Below are 13,576 nucleotides of genomic sequence, written 5' to 3'. Positions count from 1 at the left end.
AACTTTTGTTTATCGTGGAAGGTTTTAATTTCATCTTCCATCCTGAAGCTTAATTTCGCTGGATACACAATTCTTGGTTGGAACCCATTTTCTTTCAGTGTTTGAAATATGTTATTCCAGGATAAAAATATGGAACGCTTCACGAATTTGCGTGTCATCCTTGCGCAGGGGCCATGCTAATCTTCTCTGTATTGTTCCAATTTTAGTATATGTACTGCCGAAGCGAGCACTCTAATATATCATTTTAAAAGACTCATCAGTGTTCACCAATTCAGAATAGTTGAAGAAAAGGCTAAAGGCTAAATGCAAAAAGTTTAAATGATAAATCATCTTGAAATAATGTTAATATTTAAAATATACAAAGTAATTACATGATAACCTAGTTGAGTTCTCCATTAATTACTTCAGTTAATAAACTTAAAATCAACATGTTTGTAGTTGTATCTTTCAGAAGTATATAAAAACCCACAGAAAGTTTGTTCTTATAAATAGTTTTTGACATAAACTTACAATTTTTTTAATATTGTTAATTTTATTAGGAATCCCTTTTACATAGATGGTATAAGAGAAAACATTGAGCAAATAATCATGAGATATAAATTCAGTGATTATAGATCAATTCTTTACTTGCTTATAAGTTGTTGCCTTTTAATTTGGTGTATTTCTAAATTATTTTCTTCATTTATGCACAGAAATTCAAGTTGCCCTCTAAGATCTAGAAAAATGAAAACATAAATTTCTGAGAACATGGGGATGCTTAGTTAGAAAAACAATGGATAATAAAGAAGGTACCACCATGGTTGCACTAAAAGGTTGTTTCTGGGAGTCATGAATGGAAAGGAATCCAAATATTAAAATGATTCCCAGTTTGTACAGATGTCAAAAACTCTCAAGTCCCTTCACCAATGACTTCCTAAAATTGCATGCATTGCAAAAAGTCTGAAGGCTTATACTTTACATTCAGCTGAGCATTTAGTATCAAGCAGTACATTGTTCAAGTGGCAAATTGGATTATGTCTTAAAATTATTACATTTTCCATTTTATTTTGAAAATTATGATGAATAAAGTATGTATCATTCTGGGTCCTGGCAGAAAGAGACAGCTCATACAAACAGGAAAATTTAAGGGAATTTAATATATTTATAAATGTATAGAAAAGATTAAGGGAAATCAATTAGGAGTAATGTTTAATCTTGGGGCTAACAATTGTGAAAGGTATTAGTCCCCTGGGTCTGATGGCTTGAAGTGAGAAAACAGCTACTCAAACATGGAGAGAAAAGGGCACTTGGCTGGCTTTGGAGCCTTTAGAAGACCAACCAATCTATTGTGATTTAGGAAGGGAGAACTTTTAAAGAATAAATATCTGACCTACTCTCCAGGCTGTGACTGAACACAATCAGAAGTTAAAGGGCAAATGAGTTCTTTGATGTAGTCCACACAGGTCAATCCTTGGAGGCACAGAGGTTGGAAAGAGTAAGAGTGAATATCATAAAAGGCAAGGGAAACACACATTATAGCACATTTTTGCTTCTGGTAACAAAATCTAATTCAAGTTAGTTTAAGAAAACAACTATTTATCCACTTATACATCTGAAAAGTTTAGGGATAGATCTGTCTTCATGTCCAGCTTGACCCAGTATCTCAAAGGATGTCATTGAGACTCAGTACCTTTTCATCTCTCAACTCTGTTCTCTTCCATGTAGAATTCACTCAAAAGTCTTCTTGAGGTGGGAAGATATCTGAGAGCAGTTTTAGGTTAAAGTCCTAATAAAAAAAATAAGATAATAAAAATAAAAAGTCAACTCAATAGTTTAATCAGAGTTTCTAGGCTTGACACTCACTGGCTTAATCAAGTCACCTGTTCATTCCTAAACCAGAATTTAATTATAGGAATTAAACATGGTGAATGGTCTGTACTGAGTCACATGCCTGTCTTTAGACTCAGTGCTCTAGGCTACCTAAAGTCCAGGGCAGAGAGTGAGGAAAGGATGTCCTTTGAGGAAAATTTAGAGTACTGTTACCAATATTAGAAGAAAAAAATGGATGCTAGACAGACAACAGATAACAAATGACTCAAGTTCTCTTCAGTAATCAAAAATACTTCTTAGCTCTTAATTAATCTTGATGTTCATGAATATGTGAACCTATATGTTAGGTATAAATAGTAGTAAAAAATATGATAACAAATTCCACCATCTAAATTCCACATTACCAAGGAAACAAAAGATATATTCTCCTCTCTCTCTCTCTCTCTCTCTCTCTCTCACACACACACACACACATTTATTCATATTTGTATGAATGTACATAATACATTTCCCATCACAATAATTTGATTTGTTGTACTATTAAATATCTATATTAGTTCTCAAGATTCTGTAAGCACATTTTCACAACATAGGCATTCAGGCATTCTGTTTTGGCTGCTAACTACAGAAAAAGAGGAGCCCTTTCTCTTTTAATTGTTAGTAAAATTTTCTTCCCAAACTTCTGGCTGAATTAATGAATTAATTTGATGCTAGCATGATACTGATATCAGTGATGAGAATCAGGGCCAAGTCCCATTTCCCTGACATGAAGATTGAACACCCTATAAGAAAAACACTGAGGCAGGTATAGAAAGCAACTTTTATTTAAAGGATAGAACAGAGATAGACTTCTCTGAAGAGAGGGGGCCCCAGAGCTGGGTGTTAAAGGAAGTGGGGGTTTTATATATTTTAGATTTTATATATTTTAGATTTCCTTTATTCTCATGCCTTCTCCTCCCCCAATCCTGCCTAAAGACTAGTGACCAAAAGGTGAGCCAAAAGATGGAGTGACCCAAGGATGGGAACAAAGCAGCCCAGGGTACAGGAGGGAAGGGAGTGGCCCAGGGGGCATTCATTAACAACTCCTACAACGCCCTGCAGGGAGTAACAATTCCCTGGAAGCAGGTAACCTTGGCAACAGGTGGAGGAAGGGGAAGTGCTTTGGCAGTATTAGTATTTTATTTCCTCGTGAATCAGCCCCCATCTTTCTGACCCAATCATTCATTGCCTACACTAACTATCATGTTGCCTTCTGGCCTCAATACTTTAGACTATTTTATTCAAAAAGATATATTACTTTTTCTCAAGATAAGTGGTTTTGAAACCTAAAGGGTTGCATAGTCACAGAAATTTAAGATGAAAAGGAGCAGCTTATTTAGAAACTAAGAACCAATAAAGTTCAACTGACTTAAAACTAGATAACATTTCAAACCAAATCTTTTTTTTTTAAATATTTTTAGTTTTATGCCCTTATTTTATTTATTTATTTTTATGTGGTGCAGAAGATTGAACCCAGTGCCTCACACATGTGAGACAAATGCCCCACCACTGAGCTATAATCCCAGCCCTCAAAACAAATCTTGAATAAATGAAAGTCTTTCTCCAAAATAAATTGTAAAGAGAGTATGTAGCTGCTTTATTTTAATCAAGGACACTATATGACTTTATAACTCATAGTAACTTTATCAAGTAAGTAGCAAGGAACTGTTGGGAATAAGCCTGGATGTGTATTTCCCCTAACTCAGTCTGTATTTGGAGAAGAAAAGCTTTAACCAATTCAGTTCTCTCAGATCACATTGATGGGGGAAATGGAGATTTTTATTGCAGCTGTCTATGTGCTGATAAAAGAAAGTGAAGTACTTTATCATCACAGCTTCTCTAAAATAATAAAGAACACGATTTATTTTTAGCTATCTATTACAATTTTTTTTTACTTTTCCTTCCATAATGTACCTACATATTAGTTTTCAAATTGTTTACCTACACCAAGTATATTAGCTTTTCATAGGTTCACAGGCTGGCTTCACGTTTATTCCTTTACAGAAATAAGCACATCCCTAAAATTATCCAGTAATGAATCCAGAGCTACATGCTTAGAAGAGCAACTGGGGAGCAGGAAACCATTTTGTGAAACAAACTGAGATGTGTACCAAAATGAAAACTCAGTATTTAGTGTGCTTCCTTTTTGTCCTCTTTCTCCTCCTGGTTGTTGCTGAGCTGAGGGACTTAAACAAATGTCACTATGACATCCGAATAGAAGAGCTGTCCACTTGGGATCTTAACTGGTCTCATTCTAGGGAAATGGTATCCATGGAGATCATGTTTCCCCACAGTGATTCATCTACCAGGATGCAGCAATATAATCTGATCTTTTCCCATTTTCCTCAGGAGTCCCTTCCTGGCCAAAACGGATAAACCTTCTACCTATGTTGAGTCTCTCCTCACCTATATTCTTTCTGGTGGAATGTTCACTGCTTTTTCATACACCTCTTGAACCAAGAATGGTCAACAAGCACTCACCTGTGCAAACTGTGCCTCCAGCATTCTCTGATCCATTGCTTTCAAGTTGCTATACAATGGTGAACTTCAGCAAACCTACCAAAGTTCCAGAGAGAAAGGTTAAGGCCAAAGAGAAAATCTATCAGTAAAAGAGGAGGAAAAGTAATTTACCCCCACTTCCTTCCTGATACTTGAACCAGAATTCATTCTAAGGGAGATGCCTGCATTTAAAGAAATTTTTTTTTAAAATTTAAATTTAAAATATAATAAAAGCTGATTTATCTTTCCTTGTTTCCATCTTCATTCCTACTCTTTGTTTAATTTTTATTAGTTGCTCAAGACAATACAATGATCTTGACATATCATACATTTGATTCAAATAGGGTATGAATTCTCATTTTTCCACATGTACAGATTGCAGGATCACATTAGTTATACATCCATGTGTATACATACAGCAATCCTAGGGTCAGTTGTATTCTGCTGCCCTCCCTATCCCCCCTCCCTCCCCCTCCCCTCCTGTCACTATTCTCTACCCATTCTACTGTGACACTTCTCTCTCTCTCTCTCTCTCTCTCTTTCCTTCCCTTTCCCCCTCACACCATCGTATATCATTCCTACTCTTAACATGTTATTTATAACTTATGAATAAATCCTTGTTTGTTCATTCTATTATCTCCTCTATTGTTTCCAAGACTGCTTCTGTTGATGGGATTTTCATCTGGTTATGGGTCACATTTTCATGCTTTTTTATTTTTTTAATCTCTAGTGACTTTTGATGAATGTTGGACATAGTAAATTATATTGTTGCAAGAGTTTTATTTATTTCTTTAAAAAGAGTTGAGTTTTGTTCAGTCAGGTAATGAATTTACTTGATTATTTTGAAGCTTCTTTTTCAACTTTGTTAATAAGAATCTAGAACACTTGAGGATTAGATTTAGTCCTTCTTTTTAGTACTAAACTGAGAGTATGGACTTCTGGGGATCTGAATTGACCTAATGTTCAGCAGGTCTTTCTACACTAGTTGGTCAGAATTAAAATATCTCTCCACCCTGTGAAATTCTTATGGTTGTTCAGTTCATTGCTTCCCAGTAGTTATTCTTTCCCTGGTCATTGTTCTTTGTCTGGCCTTTTGAGGTCTCTTCCTATATACACGTAGCTTAGTATTCAGATATGCAAAAAAACATCTATGCAAGTTTCTGGAGTTCTTTTCCTGCTTGGCTTCCCCCTTTTTGGTTCTCTGCCTCATCAGTTCCAGTTTTTTGAGGTCTCCCAATCTCTCATATCTGTCTCCCTCATCTTAGCAAGTCTGCCATGCTGAGTGGATCTCACCTCTCTGCACCATTGCCTATTAAGTGCTTCTAACCAGAAAACTGGACAATTCCAGGAATTATCTAATTTATTTCCCTGTCTCAGAGATAGTCCTGCATTAACTATTACGCAGTGTCTGAAAACAATTGGTTCATATATTTTGTCCAGGTTTTCTTGTGGGGTAGTAGCAGGACAGTAGTCTGTTACCAGCTACTCAGTCATAGCTGCAAGGAGAAGTCAAGGCTTTTGATTTTTCTTTTCACTTAAAATACTACTGTCCCTAAAACAATGGTCAAATTTCTATGGTAAGTGCCCAGCTGAAGACTGCATCACTATTTACTCATTTGAACAGCAAAAATAGATAATTAATTCATAAGCCGTACTGTCATAACTTATCCTCAATTTCTATAGGTCTGTAAGCTACATTGTGTAGTCAAATTTTATTACTACTTTAATGACCACAGACCAGATATATAATGTGAAGGGATAGGGCCAGAAGACTGCTCGACAAACCAGGACAAAAAGGAATATACGAGAATAGAGAAAGGAGAGAGAGATGAAATTTAGAAATGACTTTTGGAAGAAGGAAGGAAAAGCAATTTCCTGAAGAACAAAAAGAAAGATTAAGTTCTCACATTGTAATTAAGTTTTAAAAATTTCTTAGGTGTTATTTGATCACTTCGTGGCCTTTGGGAATAGAACACAATGCACTAGAAGAGTAAACAGGAGACTTGCATAAGGAAGATCTGTAAGAATTTGCATAACTCCCCCCTAGACTTAAGATGTGATATTGTGTACACATGCAAATGTAACAACAAATCCCACCATTATGTACAACTATAATGCACCAATAAAAAATATGGAAGGAAAAAAAAAAAGATGTGACATGGTAGGTGTGGTAGGGCTTACCTTAGAAAAGAAGTGCACCACATGCTCCAGGTGAAGATGGGTTTTGCATAGATTTTCAGAGAAACTGAAATGAACACCTATAAGTTTCAGGGAAATTGAGAGCGCACAACCCAAACAGACAAGCATGACAAAAAGTTTCAGTTGTACAGATAAGGCATCGATATTTGAAAAAGACAAGCAGGTTTGTAAAGACAGATTAGCCAAGAAAATCACAACAATAATTTGTTATCAATCTGCTTTCCTACTAAAATGTATTTTTGTTTAATTATAATTGGTAGTCTATCAAGAGAATACTTGTCTTACAGTTAAAACCTTGCTCCATGAGTATTATAAAAGGGATTATGTAAAACTCAAAATATTTCATAATATTTTTTTCTAGTAAATGGTATAAGAATTTCACTGATCATTCTTATGCCACTCACTCCAAGAGTCCTACAGAGACTTTATACAGTAGAGGAAATGAATTATCTTTAATTTTGGGCAGAAAAAAAGAAGCAATGGCAACAGTTTGAAAATATTTTTTATTATACAATCAATGTGATGGTATTTTTCATTGTGAAATTACATTGTGCTATTTTGAATATTTTTCTTCCCTTAAAATCATATAAGGATACTAGTATTTTTATTCTGTGGAGCTGATAGAAGCTTTAAAAATAGGATTTGGGATGTAGCTTAGTGGTATGTGCTTACCTAGCATATGCAAGGCCCTGGATTTGATCCCGAGCACCACAAAAATAGATAAATAAATAAAAATAGTCTACTTTCCTTTCATACTCAAGTCCATAGGTTTTAGAGTTAAGGAAGACTCTTCAGATGAAAGCAAAACATCAGCAATGGGCACTCATCTTATATTTTTCAATTGGGATTTTTCTGATTTACTCATCACTGAATTCTCATCACCTTCAGCTGTTTGGAATAAGTAGGTATTTGATAAATATTAGATGAATGAAATAATTACAACTCTCATATTCATGCTAGTCTCCATGACGCCAATGAAAATGAGTATAATAAATTTTGGATCATCTGCTAATGAAAAATCAAGAAAAAATAAAACAAAAGCAAAGCCAAAAACTTTTCCTCATATGATAGTTGGTTTGTTTATTATTTTGGTGAGAGGAATTGAAATATGGCCACAGAAATGGGAATGAAATGTTTAACAGCAAAACCCTAGATTGCTACAACTAGGAGTGATATTTGATAGTTCAGATATAGAATACATCTCAGGTCAATAACCTATGTAAAATGGTGATGATTTTATACCTAGTATTCAACATGAAAGTTATTTTCCAGAAATCATCATGGAGAAAAAAAAATATCTTAAATCCTATATCTTATAAGTGGCAAAATAAAAACATTACAGGTTTAGAAAATTATACACTTATCTATTGATAAAGGCCTTTAAATGAAATCAATGCAATTTTAGATCAAAAACCTATGAAATCTCTATAATTCATATTACTCCTCTGTTATAAGTAAAAAGCAGTGATTCAGCTCACACTGCTACTGCATATGGACAATGTGATGCAGAATTTCTGAACATTACAGGTTCCTTCAACTGTTCTTCATATAGCCTGGCTTACAGCTGCTTCACCATCATGGTGATGCACTGCTCCAGATTGACTTCATCATTTTAAAATATGGCATTGAAGTAGAACACAATTTTGATGGTTAATTTTGTGTCCACTTGGCTGAGCCATGGTGCCCAAATCTGTGGTCAAACAGTATTCTGGATATTTCTGTGTTGGTGTTTTTAGATAAGACTAACTTATTAATCAATGGATTTTGAATAAAGCAGATTGCTCACCATTATGTGAGGTCTCATCCAATCCCTTGAAGAGCTGATTAGAACACAAGACTAATATTCCCAAAACAACAGGAAATTCTGCCATCAGGCAGCCTGCAGAATGCAGCATTAGCTCTTCCTTGATCTTCAGCATGCCAACCCACCCTATATATTTAGACTTGCCAGCTCCATAGTCACCAGTCAATTACTTACACGAAGTCTCTTTTTAAATATACATCCTGTTAGTGCTATTTGTTCTGTAAGCACAGAACACCACAGAGAAAATATACCTACTCACAAATAAAATTAAATCAACAACTACATAAAAGGAAAAACCAAATGTAAACCTGGAAACCTGAGTGGGAAGTGCTGGGGTAAAGAGAAGAGAAAAGAAGATTACAATTGCTTTTCTGATTAGTACATTATTTAACCTATACCTAAGCTTACAAAAAAAAAAAAAAAAAACCCTCCTCCTTTAGAATCAAGTTAAAAAACAAATCAAGTGACATACTCCTGGAATACTGAGTCACCATGTTCCGTGCACCTGTCCAAAAAGCATTTTTAATCCATTCTGCATTGTGGATAAAATGTATCTATGTTGTAAAATAATGTCTTTGTCTGATGCCATTATTTCCAAATGCCATGCTCTGCTTGCCATAACTACCTCCCAAGCCAACAGATGACCCTATTGCCCCAAACTGAAGTTGATTTTCAGGTCCCTTCCACTCAGCCTGTTAACTAAGCCTTGCTCTGTCATATATATGATATATTATGTCCCATCCCTTACTCTAAATAAATGTAATATGTACATGCAAATTTTTGTAAATAGTTATTTTTTCACTCATTTTGTAAATAGTTATTTTTTCACTTAGTGCCTGATGTGCACCAGGCACTGAGTGAATCATTGAGTACAGAGTCATGAGCAAGACAGATATGGTCCTGCCTTTATATATCTTAGAGTTTAATGGGACAGGTATTCTATTTTAACTATGTTAAAATTTCACCAAATTATGTTGTGTGCATGAATGAATATGTAACAGTGAATCTAATACACATAATTACAATGCACCAATTAAAAAAATTATAAGATTTTTTAAAAAAACAACTATGTTAAGTATTACAATGAAAATAAATGTGTGAAAAGGGGAGGGAGGGGATGGGAGGGGGCATGGGGGTAGGAAGGATGGTGGAATGAAATGGACATCATTACCCTAAGTACAGGTATGATTGTACGAATAATATGACTCTACTTTATGTACAACCAGAGAAGTGAAAAATGGTGCTCCATTTGTGCGCTATGAATCAAATTGCATTCTGCTCTCATATATAACTAATTAAAACAAATAAATTGATTAAAACAAGAAAATAAGTGGAATGTATGAGGGAGAAATATTCTTTTTTTCTAAAGGATATATACATGTATATGAACATATATGTATTATTTATAGATGGGCACAATACCTTTATTTTGTTGTTTATTTTTATGTGGATCTAACCCAGTGCCTTAAACATGTCGGGCAAGTGCTTTACCACTGAATTACAACCCCAGCCTAGAGAAGAAATATTCTTTATGGTGAAACCCAAAGATAAAAAGAAGGAAAATTAAAAGAAGCACATTTCAGAAAACAGCAAATACAAAATCTATGAGGTGAGAAAAATTTGGAGTATTTAGAAGATAACAAAATCTATGTGATTGAATCCTAATGATCATTGAAGGAGAGGGGTTGAATTTCAGGACTCATAGGCAAAGACCAGATTATGAAGGTTTTTATAAGGGATTTATTGAGCCCTCCTGAACTGAAAAATAAAATTACCTTCTGAGAAAGTGAAACTAGGAAAGGTCAAAGCATAATGAACAGGAATCATCATCCAATTTCAATTGGATACAAGTAGAAGAGAAAAATGTGTGCATGTGGCTGGAGTATATGAGAAATGCACAACTGCAAAGTGACTGAAGGATGGACAGAGACAAATGATTAGCATATGATTTTAACTTAAACTGTAACCTGATCGAAGATATAGAAGTCTGCCTGCAGAAGTGATCTGTTAACAAGTCTGAGACATTTCTTAAAGCTACCTCTCCAGCCACAATTTGATGTGCACACGGGATGGGAGGGTGGGAACTAAAAGGAAAAGGAATTACTGGGTTGAGTTCTCAGTATCTTCCTGTCATTGCTTCCAGACTTGCTTCAATGGTTGTCATCTGTTTTGTACACTGGACTTCCATATTCAGAATGTTTTTTTAAAAATGAAAACTGCATTTGAAAGCAGTTTTCAAATACTGCCCCCCCCCACACACACACCCACATATATGGAGAGAGTGAGAGAGAAAGAGAGAGAGAGAGCTGGGAAAGTGTGCCAAGGTGAACAGACCATTGATTCCCTTAGCAAAATAACCACATACAGGAAATAAATTCATAATATTACATAGTTTGATGATGTCAGTCATTAACATCACCTGATAGACTACATTGGCTTTTTGTTTGTTTTCTTTGCTTTTTTACCTTTTGTCTTTGTTGATTTGCATTTTCTTTTATTCAAGGCTCATGAACAAATTTCTAACTAAAGCTGGCTTTCCATGGTAGAATATATTGATACTTAATATTGAGTTCCTGATCTACATAGCAATGATATCTAACCATCAATACATCATCAGTGTGATTTCTACAACACTGTTCAGTTAGTTGGATTAGAGTATATCAGACTGCCATGCTTGACTTGAAGTTCTACACTGAGGTTCCCCTGACTCTGTAATGGGGATGAAACCCAAGGCCTCACCCATGATAGGCAAGTGCTCTGTCACTGAGCTACATCCCCAGCTAGGGAATGTCTGCACTGGAAAAATGGAATATCAGTGCCCAGACTCTTCATACCTCATAGAAGTATCACACTGAGACTTTACAACAGTGATTAGCCAATCTCTTCCTGTGATTTCTGTTGCTGGTCCTTTTGTAACTACAACCACAAGAAAAACAGAATCTTATTCATTTAAAGGGACCAGCCACAGTAGGAACACACGCTTACCAGCACTGCAGTACAATAAGAAAATAACTTCATACTGATTTCATGGAAAAAGCACAGTGGCTTAAAGACAGACACACAGTCTTATCACTTGGACTGTTTCTATCTTCTGACAGAGCATTGAGGGTTAGATCTCAAAGTTCACTGTGTCTAACCCCTTAATATTAAAAGTGACAAGAGAAGGGTAGGAGATTAGATGATTTGCCCCAAATTCTCCTGGGCTGATGCTCTTTCCTCTATGATAAATACAGACCTCAGAGTAATACTTTCTTACATCTTAGTCTGATTCCATTAAAATTTCATGTTCTCACTCTATGCAATGACAGGTAAATTTTAAAGTAAAATTATATTTCTTAAGAAATAAGAAGAGATATTTATCCTTCTATCAAACTCCCTCCCACTTATGAACAATAGGTATTTACTTGATTTCAGCTCTTAAAGTCACCAAAGTAATGCTTTTAAAATGAAAATCATAATCCCCTCTGCCTAAAACCTTGAAGTGACTCCCAACCACTATCAGTAAAAACCAGGTTCCTGCAGTGGCCACAAAACCATACACCTGCATGCTCACTCTGTTCCTGCCACCCTGTCTTCCTGGTGTTCCTCAAATATACCAAATGCCTTTCCCTTTATGGCCTTTGTTCTGGCTGTTTCCTCTGCCTTTTTTCTCAAATGAGTTAAATGACAAATGCCTCACCTCCTTCAAGTGTTGGCTTAAATGTCACCTTTTCAATGAGACCTTTCCTAACTATTCTAATTAAAACTACTACACCTATCCCCCTGAACTTTCAATGCCACTTACCTAGGGTTATTTCTTTTTCTGCAGGATGTTAATTTACTACATCATTTACTCATTTATTATGTTGATTGCTCATTATCTGTCTCCCTCCAGAATATATTTTTTTCCACTGTTACATCACTAACATTTGAAACAGTGCCTAACTCTCCACAAATATTCGCTGAATGAATGCATTAATGCATTTGACAGGCTGATCACTCTGTCTACAGATAATCAAATGCCATATCTAAAGTACCCAGGACGGAAGTTAAATCCTTCCCCTGATATAACTTCATACTGAATCTTCCTGTGCATTCCATTAAGAAAGGTAATAAGATAACCAACCAATACATTTCTAATTCCTGAAATTCCCTTGGTGCTGTCATCAATAAAATTTAAAAAAATTACTATTTCATAATTAACAATGAATTACTCTCATGTTTTTTTAAATGGCTAATTTGCATTAAAATGGGTATCAAAGCAATCCAGGATTATTGACAAATAATAGTACCTATTTACATTAAACTTTCAATTTTTCTTGGTTGTAATCCTCCCATGTTCTTTGTATAGCATTCTGAAAATTTATTACAAAACGAGAATCTAAGAATTTAAGAAGTGTGTCTTTATAAGCAGTCATAACTATCTGAACATCAGCACACAAACCTATTTCATGTTAGTATTACACACGTGTTTCAACCATCCCCCCCAAATCATGATGGATTTACTCTGAAATATCTTATATATCCTAGCTTTGTTTGTAAACAAAGACAAACATGGAAGAAATGCTGGGAGGCCAGCATTGCAGATGGCTACTACATATGGTCAGGCACTGCACACCTCTAGGATGCATACCATACAGGGGTTAGGGTGCAAAAGTACCTCCACTCTGTCCCCTCACCCTGGAATTGTACAATGTTCACTCTGGGTCTCTTCAGAACTAACCAGCCTAGATTGGAATTAAAAACAGTGAACTTTCCTTTAGGGGGAAAAAAGTAAACTAAAAATCCCAAGTTAATCAATTCTGGGCATTGAGAATTATTTACATTAAAATAATATTCTCAAAACATTTACCAGTCACTAAAAGATGGAGAAATAATAGAGACATAATTATCTAAAATAACTCTGTATGGCAGGCTCCTCATCTCTGATTCCTTGTTTGGTTGTCAGAATTTTTGGTATATACACTTGATACCACAATGATCTTATAGCACCCCCAAGTGGATTAGCCTGACAATGTTTCCAATCTTGAAGAGATGGGAAAAAGAGAAGTTAGAATCTTTTCAAAGACTATTGGAATGAATGAAGATGTATCAATCCTTATCAGTCAGATTGACTTATATTCTAATTATTCCTCTAATAGAGATGGGTTTTGGCTAATTAGCTAGACTTTCTATTAGTATATCTCAATCTTTCTTGAGTCACTTTGGGTGACTTTAAATAGAATTTTGAATAGAACACAGCTAGCA

The 13,576-nt window shown here is 35.2% G+C and overlaps 1 long non-coding RNA gene and 1 other non-coding gene across 2 annotated transcripts in view; both read right to left on the bottom strand.

Moving 5' to 3' along the window:
• The window catches only part of LOC125620052, a 121,484-nt gene that overhangs the window by 102,608 nt on the left and 5,300 nt on the right, over nt 1–13,576 (bottom strand). The window contains exons 2-3 of the long non-coding RNA XR_007351639.1: nt 4,330–4,404; nt 1,670–1,765 (exon numbers count right to left, since the gene is read on the bottom strand). This is a non-coding gene — a long non-coding RNA (uncharacterized LOC125620052). The remainder of the gene's footprint in view (nt 1–1,669; nt 1,766–4,329; nt 4,405–13,576) is intronic.
• LOC125620087 lies at nt 124–230 on the bottom strand. The gene has a single exon (XR_007351670.1). It is a non-coding gene; the product is annotated as a U6 spliceosomal RNA (small nuclear RNA).

Source organism: Marmota marmota, unplaced genomic scaffold (assembly GCF_001458135.2).
Source record: "Marmota marmota marmota unplaced genomic scaffold, marMar, whole genome shotgun sequence".
NCBI lineage: Eukaryota > Metazoa > Chordata > Mammalia > Rodentia > Sciuridae > Marmota > Marmota marmota.
Note: the sequence above shows the minus strand (reverse complement) of the source record. Positions and strands in the feature narration are given on the sequence as shown.